General features: G+C 39.3%; 1 protein-coding gene across 5 annotated transcripts in view; it reads right to left on the bottom strand.

The window, feature by feature from the left end:
• chchd3a (coiled-coil-helix-coiled-coil-helix domain containing 3a) overlaps window positions 1-15619 on the bottom strand; it is a 116267-nt gene that overhangs the window by 75431 nt on the left and 25217 nt on the right. The gene's annotated exons all lie outside the window — the stretch shown is intronic.

The raw sequence follows: 15619 nt of genomic DNA, 5'->3' as shown, positions 1-15619 counted from the left end.
GATCAACAAACAACTTTAAAGTGTGAAAAAGATACAAAATAATAAGAAAATTTACTTTGGTTGTAGTAAAACAGCTATTTTTGTGCAGTTTGTCCGAACAGGCTAGAATGGGTTTTAATGGGGCATATTTTGCCTGTGCAGATAAATCGTTTTTTACATGGTTATTGAGACTCAAAGTAGCTTCACTCCTGATTTATAGAATCCAGAGAGCTCTGACATTTAAAACAAGTCATTTAGAACAAGAAATGTATTAAAAACCAACCCTAGCTACATCTGCGGGCACCGCCCAGAAATCTTAAAGTAAAGTCATGAGCAGTATAGTGACAAACATTTAATAAACTTCTTGTGCACTTTTAAAGTATTAATGCCTTGTTTTAAACGTCAGGGCTCTTTAGGGATTCTACCAATGAGATGTTGAGCAACTTTGAGCCTGGATGATGGTGTAAAAAGTGATTTATCTGCAGGGGCAAAATATGCCCCACTAAAACCAATTCTAGCCTTGTTTGGACAAACTGCTAAAAATTACTGAATCTTGGAAAGCTGTAGAAGAAAAGAGGTGGGCTATTCAACACAGGTTAGTACTCGTTATCATCATGTTTTACTACACCTAAAGTCAATTTCACACCAGAGCTCTCCTTTAAGCACCATCTTTAGTTAATTTTTATTTTAAAACAGATGATGCAACAGGTAGGGGGCAACACTGAGCCCCAGGCAGAAACACACACCAGCGCAACAAGTGCATACGGCAGTAATTAGGAAGTTTAAGATGTTTGTTTATTCACATGTTTGTTTGCTTGCTGTAAAAAATAAAAAGGTGTCGGTGGGCGAACGGTGCGTGCCGAGCTCTTCGGAATGTCGAGACAGAAAGTCCTGACTGTTTGAGCGGTCACCGAGTTCGCCCAGTTGCTAAGCAACCGCCTCCACTATCACGCAGGCACCGCGATATGTGGAGTAAACTCGGCACGATACAAACTGTAATCTGCGGCGCTCTGTTTTCAATCAAACAGCAGCCGAAGCACAGAGAAAAACACTGGAGCTAAAGGGGAAGAACGGGGGAGAAACAGAATTATGGGACTTAAGTAAATACTAACAGGATGGAGGACCTCCAGGAACTAAGTGGGGAGCATGCACACACACACACACACACACACACACACACACCCATACACCAATAGGTCAACCTATACCTCAGCAAAAAGAAAAGAGAAAGGGCAAATTGTGATATTTTGCTGCTGCTTGGAAATGACATTAGGTGAGCTATAAAAGGAGGGAAGGTCAGAGCATAATGTATACATGTTTGATCACTACAAGCTTTTTCTTTTTTGGTAGTTTGAACAACCTTTTCTCTCCTCAATATTACAAAGTATTTATAGGAGATAACGTCACACACGTCAGATATTATTATTTTCAGGATCAGGAGACCCTACACTACTCTAATCGCTTTTAGTTTGATCAGTAAATGTTAACAGATTTTAGCAAATGATACCTAAATTAATTTGTTCATGTTTTGATCAAGCACCATGCTACCTGGCACCTGCAATTTATTTGTAATTTCTTGCTCATAAAGACTATAAAATGGTTCACGTCAGAAATTTCATTGGAAAATGATCATTTAGTGTGTTTTTGAGCGGAAAGTGCAATTAGTTTAATGTTGGGACATATTGTATTAAATAGAATGACAAATATATTTATAGTACGTAATTCACAATATTTGACAGTAGTCTAAATAAAACATATATATGTTTTACTATATGTATAATTGTGTTTGTGCCTATTGTGGTATTATAGGCTTGGTTCTGAGTTTCTCGGCCCCTCCCTGCAGAAATTAGCTAAAAATAGAAAAATAGTAAAATGAGAGAAAGGGAAGGTCAGTATATAATGAATATATGTATATATGATCACTACTGAGTTTTTCTTTTTTTAAACATCCTTTTTTTCTCCTAAATATTACAAAGTATTTATAGGAGACACTCACACACGTCAGATATTGTTATATTCAGAAGATTATACACTAGTCTAATCAATATTAATTTGATCAGTAAATGTTAACAGATTTTAGAAAATTATATTTTCATAACTTTGACCCTGTTCTGATAAAAATCTACCTGGCACCTGCAATTTATTTGTATTTTCTTGCTTGTAAAGACTATAAAATGGTTCACCACTTGGAAAGTGGAAAGTTCAATTATTTTAACGTTGGGACATACTGTATTAAATAGACTGATAAACATATTTATAGTACGTAATTCACAATATTTGACAGTAGTCTAAATAAAATGTGACTAATGTATAATGTAATGTATAATGGTACTGTTTGTGTCTATTTTGGTATTATAGGCTTGGTTCTGTGTAATGAGCAGTGGAGAGATTTGTGTAAGGCTAAAAATAGTAAAATGAGAGAAAGGGAAGGTCAGTATATAATGTATATATGTTTGATCACTACTAAGTTTTTCTTTTTTTATAGTTTAAACATCCTTTCTCTCCTAAATATTACAAAGTATTACAAAGTATGGTTCACGTCTTCACAAATTTCATTGGGAAATTATAATTTAGTGTATTTTTGAGCGGAAAGTACAATTATTTTAACGTTGGGACATACTGTATTAAATAGACTGATAAACATAATTATACTACCTAATTCACAATATTTGACAGTAGTCTAAATAAAAAAAATATATATATTTTACTATATGTATAATTGTGTTTGTGCCTATTGTGGTATTATAGGCTTGGTTCTGGGTTTATCTGCCCCTCCCTGCAGAAATTAGCTAAAAATAGTAAAATGAGAGAAAAGGAAGGTCAGTATATAATGTATATATATTTGATCACTACAAAGTTTTTCTTTTTTTTACAGTTTAAACATCCTTTTTTTCCTCTTAAATATTACAAATCATTTATAGGAGACACTCACACATGTCAAAAATAAAACTAGTCTTTAATTGATATGTAAATGTTAACAGATTTTAGCAAACGATATTTTCATAAATTTGACCATGTTTTGATCAAAAATCTACCTAGAACCTGCAGTATGGCTGCAACAATTAGTCAACGTAATCTAAAACGGCAACTATAAAAAATTGTCGACGCAGAATTTTTTTATTGTCACTGCGTGATTGATGTGTGATGCAAGTGAAGCATGGCCAGATGTACAAGTGGGTCATACATAAAAATATGTATGTGGGCAAGAATATGTAAAGAAGTACATAGAACACTCCTGCATATTTTGTGTGCTTTGTGTGCTCTTAAAGATCTGATTTAAATGAAAAAAGTTTTTTACCAAAATTTTAATGTATTAATTTATATTATAGGGACTTTAAATCTTTCAAAAAATATATATATATTTTTTTTTTTGCTGCCATAGAAGTAAACAAGCCTAAAAAAAGCAGATTCTGAAACTTATTACAGTAAACTTTATCCTTATAAAAGTTAAAGGGAGAGTTTGATCAACAATGCTAACAGGAGTAACAGTGAATTATTAAAGATTGCTAGGTGCCACAACACTCTTTCACTTTTTAACCAAGTTAGCATTTTTAGATGAGCTAGCCCTTTAAGCAAAAGCCCATTAAGAGCAAAAACCTGGAGGAAGGTCAGACCACAATGAGAACTAATGGGCAGAGGTTTGCGGAAAGGACAGCGAGGCAAAAGCTCTCTGAAAAGCCCTTACATCAGTCGGAAGCAGAAAGGCCAAAGCCCCGTGCTATTGCGTTTCCCTCCATAGTTGCTGTCTGCCGAGGACACACACACACACACACACACACACACACACACACTTGGTGCAGGGATCAGCAGAAGACGACGATGGAAAGCAAACATGGGCATCTGAAATATTCATCTGGAAAGTGCTGTCAGAACAACTGTGCTGTAATCATAAAACTGCAGTCAGCCATCACAGGTAACAAACTGCTCTGCCTCCGTCCAGTGAAGTCTTCAGACGGGCAAAATGTACTTACTACTTACTATATCATACTGTCACTGTCACACAAAACAAAAACCCTGTATCTCCAAAACGGCTACTTTATAGCCAAAAAGAAAATTATTTCAACTTTTAAAGAAAGTCAAAGAGTACAAAGATTTTTTTACATATCATTTCTGTAGGTAAACTAATGATGGAATTTTACAAGGGTTCCAAACGAACGGTTCCAAACGAGCAGTTCCAAATGAAGTGGTTCCAAACGAGCAGTTCCAAATGAGGGGTTCCAAACAAGGAGTTCCAAACGAGGGGTTCCAAACAAAGTGGTTCCAAACGAGGGGTTCCAAACGAGGTATTCCAAACGAAGTGGTTCCAAATGAAGTGGTTCCACACGAGGTGGTTCCAAACGAGGTGGTTCCAAACTAGGGCTTCCAAAAGAAGTGGTTCCAAACAAGGTGTTTCAAACGAGTGGTTCCAAAAGAAGTGGTTTTAAAAGAAATGGTTCCAAACCAGGTGTTCCAAACGAGGTGTTCCAAACAACGTGTTCCAAACAACGTGTTCCAAACAACGTGTTTCAAACAAGGTGTTTCAAATAAGGTGTTTAAACGAGCAGTCCAAACTAGGGGTTCCACACAAACGGTTCCAAACGAGCTGTTCCAAACGAGCTGTTCCAAACGAGCTGTTCCAAACAAGCGGTTTCATATGAGGGGTTCCAAACGAGGGGTTCCAAACGAGCTGTTCCAAACGAGCTGTTCCAAACGAGCTGTTCCAAACGAGGGGTTTCACACAAGCGGTTCCAAACAAAGTGATTCCAAGCGAGGGATCTAAAACGAGCAGTTTCAAATGAAGTGATTTTATTTCCTGAAATTAATTTACGTTCGTAACGTAAAGTGCTTTAGTTCATTAACAGTCAACTTAGCTGAACCAGGTTTACCTGGTGTCTATGTTGCATTTATTTGGCCCAGCCCCAAAATCAGTATCAGCAATCGGCTGATCGAGTGGAAACACAATCGGCAATTGAAATCTACCAAAACCCAAAAACACAGATCGGTCCATCTCTACTTAGAACTCTAGATTTAATTCAGCAGTTCAGCAGTTCATTAGTTTAATGCCCCAAATGTGCAATTGGGTCAAAAACAGTAGGAAAGACAATTTTAAAAATCATACCAAAAGCTTTGAACAGAGGGATCGGCTGGGGAATTTGCTGAATTAAAATGTAAATTTTGGCGCATTCAAAGAGAGCAGTGAGAGAGAAAGACATTTTTTTTTTGAAGTTTGACTCTTATTACCAATTTTTCATGCTATTTTCACGGCATGGAGATAAATTAAAAGGAAATTTCAGGATTTGTACTGAAATACGAAAAATAATCTATCAAACCTTCCGTTCCCTCTCAAAAACACACACACATTATAATACCCCAATTCAGAACCCCTCCCCTCTTCATTAATGCAGCACCCTGCCACCTGTCAACGCTCCCCTGTAATACATCTCAATACAAAACACTCGCAAAACACGGATTCTGAAACGCCTGCATAACAGTTACCGCTCTAAACAGCTCCAACAATGCTGTTTAAAGAATGCATGTGATATTAATAAAGGAGAATAATGTCTGCGAATGCGCTGGTTGAATTTTACATGAGGCGGTCCAGGCCTTTTCCTGGGCTCCTGGATATACAGCCCGCGCCTCTCCGGGCCTCGTCGGGGGATGGACACAGAATAATGAATCAAAGTAAATTCTACAAATTCTCTCTTTCCTCTTACTATGAAATATTTATCCAGCGGGCAGCACAAAAATTGTGATATCTACAGTTTGCAACCACTAATGGGACTGAGAGATGGGGGAGAATTGGAAAGGAACTGAAAGAAACCATCCAACAAACCAAACAAACAAAGAAACAAACAAACGAATAAATCCAGACAGCAGACAGGTCAATAAAAAAAAGCTACATTTTCCTAAGGCAACATACTGCATGACAATCACTGCTACAAGTCATCTAGTTAGAAGGGTTATAAAGCGCATGAGATTATAAAGATTATAAAGCGCATTAAGCAACACTATTAAGGATGCCTAAATAGAAGTAAGCAAGGGTGTCGCCATGTTTCACTTCTAATGTAAAAGCTACGGGAAAGAGGGGTGCCAAGTGGTCCAGCGGTCTAACGCGCTGCCACTATAAGCGGGAGGTCGCAGATTCGAACCCCCGCTCATGCAGCTTTACCGTCAAGCTGCCGGCGCTCAGAGGGAGCACAATTGGCCCTGCTCCCTCCGTGTGGGTAGATGGCGCTCTCTCCCCACATCACTCCTTGGGTGATGTCTGCAGCACAGGGCGTCTGTGAGCTGATGTATCGGAACCGAGTCGCTGTGCTTTCCGCCGAACACATTGTGATGCTGCTCGGTAATGCTGCATCAGCAGCAGCTCGAAAAGAAGCGGTGACTGACTTCACAGGTGTTAGGTCTTCACCCTCCTGGTGTGTTGGGGCATTACTAGTGATAGGGGGAGTCCCAATGAGTAGGTTGGGTAATTGGCCACGTAAATTGAGGAGAAAATGGGGGAAAAAAAAAAAAAACTATAGGAAAGCCTCAGTAAACAAAACTGTAATTCTTAAAAAAACTAATTTTTAAAAAAACATTTTCTTTCAAAGTCAAATGACCGCTGGAATTTAATCTACACAGATTATGGGTGAGTAAAGCACTTCCATACATTTACAGTAAGCTTATTTTTTCAGTAAAGTTTCTGCACCACTAAGGCTGGGTGCAGCAGCATTAGCATTAGCCGCTAACTTCAGTACTAGTGGGGACGTGAATGACACACGATAGCACTAGACTGAGGAACCCTGAGTGTTTAAAAAAAATCGCAGTCTTCAAATAAATCTTTGGTAAGAAACTGGAAAAAAAAAAAAAAAGATTTATTTAGTTATTAGTAGTTTTAGGCCATAATAAGTCCACATAGGAGCCGCTAATCTAAATAGAGTACTGTACATTTTCAGGGCATTTTATTGCACTAATCGCAAAATGATCAGACTGAGGTTGTTTTTTTTGTTTTTTTTTTTACATCATGTTTTCTAGACATTTTAACTTTCTCTCAATTACAATGATCTTTTTCTGATCATTTCTGTGCTCCAAATCCAGTGTTACATAATATGTAAGATCACCTAATAAAACACACACAGAGCATACAAAGCAAGGATGCCAAATACTTAATGTGTAGTAGTTACCCATCCATGATAACAAGATTTATATCATCATAGTAAAGTAGAAAAAAAGGCCAGAAAAGACTGAATCAACCAAGCAAAACTGAAATCAATGTGGAAATGTAGACAAATTACCAAGAAATTCGTTTCGAATGAGTCTAAAAAGCAATAAAGCTAATTCATAGAGTAGGAGAGTTAAACAGAAATATGGCGTATTGACAGGCGACGGGCAGCGTCTGTGGTCAAGGCCATTTCAATCTCGCCCTACTAACATGCAGCAATTACTGTAGGCACTAAACGAAGGAGTGCAAGGCCACGGCTGGTCGTAAATTGCACGGTCAGGAAAAAGAAGCTATGTCTGGGGAAATAGTCTGGGGTGCAGCTGCTTGCTCAGTTCATTTTTTGTTTGTTTTTTAAACAACCGTTCATCATTTTATGACCAATCAATAATCTCTCACAGTGGTCAATCACCAGCACACGTGTGTAAACCTCACAGTACTGCAGAAGAGCAGAATGATGGTGCGAAAACACACTGCATGGTGCTACTTCTGTAATAGGCTCATGGCCATCGGAGAGTTAAGAACGATTAATGCAGAATTGTGTTGCTAATGAAGAGTTTATAATAAATCCCCAACATTTTTGAATATCATGAACGATATCATACCCTGAACCACATAATTACCACATCAGGGTACTACTTTCTTACTTAAAACAATTAAAAAAAATCACACTCTTTTCATTTCCATTATATAAAGCTCTGTATAAAATAAAGAGATCACTTCAGTTTCTGAATTTGCTATTAATAGGTATATGTTAGAGTAAAATGAACATTGTTGTTTTATTCTATAAAGTACAGAAAACATTTCTCCCAAATTTTGAATAAATATATTGTCATTTAGAGCATTTATTTGCAGAAGATGCAGAGCATTCAGACCTCAAAGAATGCAAAGAGAACAAGTTCATATTCAGAAATCAATATTTGGTGGAATAACCCTGGTTTTTAATCACAGTTTTTTTCATGCATCTTGGCATCATGTTCTCCTCCACCAGTCTTACACACTGCTTTTGGATAACTTTATGCTGCTTTACTCATCTTTTTAAAGTGGTCTAATTTTTTTCCAGAGCTGTATTTGTCTAGTATCATTTATTTTACTTTAATGCTGGATATATGGAGATATGTGGAGCGCATTTTTATTATCATGAATCATTGGATCCTGGATCGTTCCGTTATAAATTTGATAAAATTCTTGTACTTTTCTCAGTTAGGGGTGTGCCATATCATATTGTATAAAATAATAACATTTTGTAAAATATTGTGATATTATTTTAGAACCATATCGTCCACCCCTATTACAGATCATGCAAAAAATCTTCACAATTAACTAATCACTGTTTTAAATTAGTAGCTACGCATAGACTGTATATAAAGATGGACGCCGTGTCGCCGTTCCCATTCATTCAATGAAAATGAAGCGAAAATCTTCCGCCATTTTGGCGATTCAGAGACCAGAGTCTGCGCAGTAGAGACCAGAGGAGGGAGAAAGACTTTGGAGAGACAGCCTACTCATTTAAATAACCCCGCCCCTGAGGGCTGCCTCGCGGTCACAGACTGCAGAGCGGGGCGGAGCGGAGCTGAAGGTCTGTTATTGGTCCCGCCCATAAGCAGCCCTTTTACCATAACCACACCTTTTTTGAATAGAGCCGAATAAAGTTTTAAAAACCGAATTCTGTGGGGATATAAAAATTTGACAATATAAGCAGATGTTACACTAGCTGCTGCATTTAAATAATGGAGGTAGAATTACAGTATATTAGAAAAAAAACGTGATTGAAAGTTGTCTGTTTTGCCATTGAAACCTATGGGGATGGGTGGAGTTACACAGCTTTCTGCAGCCGAACAGCAGGGGGCGCCCGACCTGTGGTGGCTTCACTTTTAAGAGACGATTCTCTGTCCAGCTATATACAGTCTATGGTAGCTACCTAATTAATAATTAACTGACTGACAGCCATAGTTCAGGGCTATTAAACGAATAACAAAATAAGCGAGAATTAAATGGAAATTTACAGTCAAACAAGTAAAAAAGTCATGAGGTTTGTTTTCAGGTGCATGCTGGGAATGAAGTGGCCTCCCGCCCTTGTGTGCGTTTTCCTTCCCACAGGAGCGTGTAATCCGCACTGAGCTGTTCTCTCGCTCTATAGATGAGGAGTGTTTCCGTGAAGGACTGTTTTTGTGTGTGTGTGTGTGTGTGTACACTAGTGCTGATGCAGCACTGTGCAGGTCAGTCAGCCTGAGTGTCTGCAGAACGGTTCTGCTTCAGTGCTTTACTGCAAAACTCACACACTGACTGCACTAAACGCACAAACACACACACACACACACACACACATACACAGCTGAATACACCCACCTCCTTTACTGATACACACAGATGGCAAAGTTTTACACACATCATCTCAATAACGGCCTGCCATAAATTTAGCCCCCCGTATCTCACAGGACCCTCTTAAATATACTCATCAGTCCGGATATCATTCAGCTTTATTCACAGCCTGGGTCCTGGAGGGGTGGGAGGGGTATAAGGTGAGCAGTGTAGGGAGAGAAGAGGAAGTAAAGGAAGAAAGGATGAGGACATGGAGCACTGTAAAGATTTCCTTTCTCTAGAACAGTGTAGCGTAGCGTTCTTATTTCTATTGTTATCCAGAGGAACTTGTGCATAAAAGTATATTATTAGTTAGGGCTGGGTATTGAAATCTGATACCAAAAAGGCACAGACTGAAATGTATTTGTACTACAGAGTGCTGAAAGGTCTAAAAAAAAACTGGTCCCAGTTTTTGATACTTCGCATGAAACACGCATTAAACAAGCCAAACGTTGTGAGCGCACTCAGTCTCTCGCGCTCTCAAACGCTGTCTCTCGCTAACTTGTGCTGTCTCTCGCTAACTCGCACAGTCTCTTGCTCTCTTACGCTGTTTCTGGCTAACTCGCACAGTCTCTCGCTCTCTTACACAGTCTCTCGCTAACTTATGCAGTCTCTCACTAACTCGTGCAGTCTCTCACTAACTCGTGCAGTCTCTCACTAACTCGCACAGTCTCTCGCTCTCTTACACAGTCTCTCGCTAACTTATGCAGTCTCTCACTAACTCGTGCAGTCTCTCGCTAACTTATGCAGTCTCTCACTAACTCGTGCAGTCTCTCGCTCTCTCAATCGCACAGTCTCTTGCTCTCTTACGCTGTCTCTGGCTAACTCGCACAGTCTCTCGCTCTCTTACACAGTCTCTCGCTAACTTATGCAGTCTCTCACTCTCTCAATCGCACAGTCTCTCGCTCTCTTACACAGTCTCTTGCTAAATCGTGCAGGCTCTCGTTCTCTTACACCGTCTATCGCTAACTCGTGCAGGCTCTCGTTCTCTTACACCGTCTCTCGCGCCCTCACACAGTCTCTCAATCGCACTAACTTGTGCTCTCTCTCTCAATCGCACTGTCTCTCGCTAACTTGTGCTCTCTCTCTCTCTCTCAATCGCACTGTCTCTTGCTAACTTGCGCTGTCTCTCGCGCTCTCTCACGCTGTCTCTCGCCAACTTGCAGTCTCTCGTTAACTCGCGCTCTGTCTTGCTCTTCTAATCGTTCTGTCTCTCAATAACTTCCGCTGTCTCTCGCTCTCTCAATCGCACTCTCTCGCTACCTCGCACAGTCTCTCGCTAACTTATGCTGTCTCTTGAGCTCTCTCACACTGCCTCTCGTTAACTTGCGCTGTCTTTCGTTAATGACAGTAGCCAGCCAGGTTAGTAATTCCTGCAGCCGGCAAAATATGAACCTTCAGCAATCATGAAGCAAAGTTAGCAATCAGGAAGCCAGAAAAGAAAGGAGAAAAAGTTTTACGTGTTTTATACAAATAGTGTAATTTAGCAGCAGGTAGGCTAGCTATAAAATGTGTGTAATATTTGTTAGCTATCTGCTTGCCAGTCAATGCAAGTAACAAAACAGATCAGTTATTGCAGCATGTTAGTTGAATTGGTTGATAATATGTTTACACACTGCAATAAATGTTATGTTATATTAACAGGAAAATGCAGATCTGTTCCAGATTCGCTGAATTCTAACATGAAGTAGAAGTGTTAAGCTACTTTGAGCTTGTTAATGGTATAAAAATGGCCATTTCTTTGCAGGAGTTTTTAAAGAAAGAGAAAGTTATTGGCTAATTTAAGGGAAAACATGTCTTTAGCAGAAAACACACAAACCACATTAAGTCAGATGTCAAGCAGAGTATTAGGAAAAGGAGGCTTAGATTCAGGACCACGGCTTCGCTGAATTTAATCTAACTGTCCTGCAGCTCAGGTTTACATTTCCTCCTAAACGGCCTGTGAAATAATATCGCAATTCAATTACCACTCTATGGCAACGGCAGGGAAAAACAGCTTATCTGTACCCTCATTAGTTTCAATTAAAAGATGGCCATAGATCTTTTAACAAAAACACAGAGCGAAAAAAAACAATTCAATTCCAAACACGGATATTGAGCTGCGCGGTTAAAGATGAGAAATGAAAGGAGGAGAGAAGAGAGATTTTCAGGCCGGTCAAATCCCATCTCTTCCATGCCGAGCGGGAGAAGCAGAGAGTATTAAAGCAGCATTAAAACTGGAATGAGTTTCCCCAAAGCACAGTTGCACAAAGAACATCAAAAAACATTACAAAGCATTACTTGCAGACCTGGGAACAGTTTTTTTCCACTATAACCTAATTCTAAAGCTAATAATGAGTCTTGCACAAAAAATATACATTTTTTCAAATGAAAAAAGGCTGAGAACATCTAAATTCAAGAACTCTCACTGAACCCCTGCACATAATATTAAAGATTCTTAAAGCCCACGAAGCACTGACCCGGTGAAAAACGGGTGACGGCAACACAGACCTGGTATTGATTTGAGATTCCCTGGTGAACAGCGGAACATTAGCAGGAAAAACTAAATCAAGGTAATGAGCTGAAACAGTGGAAAATGTCAGAAAGGTGTCAACAACAACAACATGCATGGCCTGCCCTATATTATATATTCTGTCCAGTATACTGACTTTTCAATGGTGAGGCCAACAGGTAAAGGAAGCAAATGCTCAGACATCAAAAAAATATAAGCTTTATAAGCTTTCATTATCCGTCACATGTAGCTTGTTTTATCACAGTAAACACGCAGGCTATAGCTCGATTTACTCGCCTCAACAAAAGAGCTAGCACAGTTAGTGGGTAATGCTAATGCTGCTCCAGTAGTGCTAGTCAGGGTTAGCAGCAGGATACAGTATGATATATTCGCCTCTGAACAATGAAAGCGCTAGCGCGGTTAGCAGGTAATGATAATGCAGGCTACAGGCCTAAAATATAGCGAGTAGCTGCTAATGCTAATACTACTCCAGCCCCGGTGCTAAAGAAGTAAACTGAAACTCCTGTTTAACGCTTTACTGCTCCTTAATACCTGACTGGTAAAATTTCTACATAAGGAGCACTAGATTATACAATATAAAATAAATAAAGGATTTTAAGTACGCCTTATAGTGTGAAAAATACAGTACATTGAAATACTTTGCCGATTCATTTATTTGTTTTTACCCTTAACTTAACAAATTCATTTAACTTTATCATCATCATCACCTTCACCTCTGTTGGCATTGCTAAAAATTCCCATTGGCATTTACCCAAAATTCCCATTTTGGTGCATCCTTACTCTTACTTAACACCCAACTCTTTTTTTATATAGAGTCTGGGAGGAACAAAGGTCTTAAAACCATCCGTTCACCTGAGCTCTTTAAAGCACTGCCCCTGCAAACAGTGAGTTTAGAGGACAAAAAAATAAACATTAATTCTGTCCGTACGGCCGGCACTTAGAGCCAACGGAAAACCACCAAACCAAGGAAACAATTTCATCCTATTCAATTCTATAGCCTCACTGGGCACTTTAAAAACACAACCTAAGGACAGAGAGACGAAATAAAGAAAAGAAATGCGGGACATGGACATCTAAATGGAAGACAACATTAAGGAAAATATTGATTCTGTCCCTCCGAGCGTGACATCATGGTCAATAAAGCCCCTACTTTGGCTTAATGGCGTTGCCTGGGCGATGGGATGGAGCACTTTGCCTCAGTCACCTCGACAACAATGCTGTAAAACAAGAGACTCTGCCCCTAAATTTGCTTTTATGGCCGACAGAAAATAAACTCTCTGTCAATAGCAATTTCTGTAGGTCAGTGCTGTGGCCTCGTGCCGGACTGAAAGGATTAGAGGCGTAAGAGGCAGAAGAGGCAGAAGAGGAAGAAGAGGGTGGAGCGAGATACAGTAACATGTCTGGCACTTTTAAGCAAACTGTTCAAAACGGAGATAACGTCATTTAGTGGCTACTAAAATCATACTGGAAGCTACTGGAAGCAGAAGATAAAAAAAAAACAGGCTTTACTGTTTTCTAATCCATTACTGTTCTTTAGGAATAGAGTCGTATAATAAGCAAATGTCATTAAATAGCTTTTTGTGTGCAGTCTATCAGTCTATTCATCTATCTTATATTTATTTTAACTTCATAAAGCACTCCCATCTCACTTCTATACGCTTTACTTCCACCTTAACCTAAATGTACAGCTGTAGGATAAAGTCCTCAGCTCTCAGTCACGCTAAAGTCGGCTAGGGAATACAAGAAATTGCCTTTCCACTGTACGAAGGGCCTGGAGTCGATACTCCGTAAAAGTCAAGCTTGCAATTTCACGGGTCAAGACCTAATAACCGTTCCAGACTCCATCCATTTAGACATGCACACATCTGTAAGAGTAACCAGTCAAATAAATGTAGAAACATGCTACTGGCCTGCTATTAACCTTCCTATAGACTAGAATTCATGTAGCAATCCTCCAAAACAAAGAGGAAGTAAGATTACACCAAAAAAGGGGGGAAAAGTGTTTGATTTGTTAAACTGCATACAGTAAGAACCCAAGATTTCATATTTTGTTCGATTTAGCTCTATAAGCTAATGCAACTGCCTTGCAACACCTCAGAAACCACCTTAGGTATGATAGTAACCACCTAGCAAACACTTAGCAACAACCTGGGGATATTATAGCAACTGTCCAGCAACACTTTGGAAAACACTAGGGATAGGGACCTTAGCCATCACCCGACAAATAATAGTAACTTTTCTAAGCAACCACTTAGCAATACGTCAGTAACCACCCAAGTTACCCCAGCAACCACCTGAGTTTCCCCAGCAACCAAATACTAACACCACCATATTCACATCTTGAATACCATAGCAACTGCCTAGCCACACCTTGTCGACCACCTATGAGAGCGACTGCAATAGCAACCACCTGGAATACCATAGCAACTACCTACCACAAACACCCTAGCAACCACCTTGGATATGACAGCAACTGTTTACCAACCACTTAGCAAAACACCACACCGACCACCTCAGATATGTTAGGAACAACCTAGCAACACATAAGCCATCTGACATATGATAGCAACTTTCTTGCAACCACATAGCAATACCTCAGTAACCACCTTACCCTAGCAACCAATTCCTAACAACACCTCAAACACCATCTTGAATACCACAGCAACTGCCTAGCAACACCTTATCGACCACCGAGGATAAGAAAGCAACTGCCTAGCAACCACTTGAATGTCACAGCAACTAGCAACAACCTTGGATATGATAGCAACAGCTTAGCAAAACACTTTACCAACCACTTCAGATATGTTAGCAACAACCTAGCAAGTAAGTAACCACCAAGTATGTGTTACAACTGCTTAGCAACACCTTAGCAACCATCATCAAGTTAACACTGCTCTATTAATTGAACATATGTACATCTCCCTGTTTTTTCAGCTTACACCCGTCAACATTTCAACTTTTTTGATCTATGTTTCAGGCCTAAAACAATGTAAATGATAAATATTAAAAAGTAAAACTAAGCTGAACAGATTTTTCAGTTTTTATATATTAACATCTTCTCTTATATTCTAAGGTTTCCTGTTTTATAGAGTTTTATAGCTCCTGTTATATGGGTAAACTTTATCATTATTCTATACAGCAGTTGGTTCTGCCTCACAACACTCCAGTGCTATAGAAACAGATTGTTTTTTCTGACAATAAAACAGCAGAATTTAAATTAGGGAAAGAGACTGAGCTCCCATCAGGGGAAGTTAATAGATCACCCCATCAGAAAAGAGGAAATTACCTCCCGTGCGAGTCGCTCTCCAGTGATTAATTGATCTGAGCTAAAAAAGAACAGGAGAAGAACAGGGCTGATGGGAACCGGAAGAGAGGTGAATGAGTCCAGGGAAAGCACGGCCTGATCTGTGTCCCAAATTGACCACTGCCAAGATACAACATTTTTATTTGGGCGACACTAATTTGTCTTTGTCCAAGTACTCAAATATCTGATCTCAAAATATATTTAAACCCGGTGTCCGGATATCAGATACAGCAGCATTTCTATTAGTCAGACCACACAGGAGAGTCAATGAAGACACTTTAAT

The sequence above is a fragment of the Astyanax mexicanus genome, chromosome 2 (genome assembly GCF_023375975.1).
Source record: "Astyanax mexicanus isolate ESR-SI-001 chromosome 2, AstMex3_surface, whole genome shotgun sequence".
In the NCBI taxonomy this organism is placed as follows: Eukaryota; Metazoa; Chordata; class Actinopteri; order Characiformes; family Acestrorhamphidae; genus Astyanax; species Astyanax mexicanus.
This window is presented reverse-complemented; position numbering and strand designations above follow the sequence as displayed.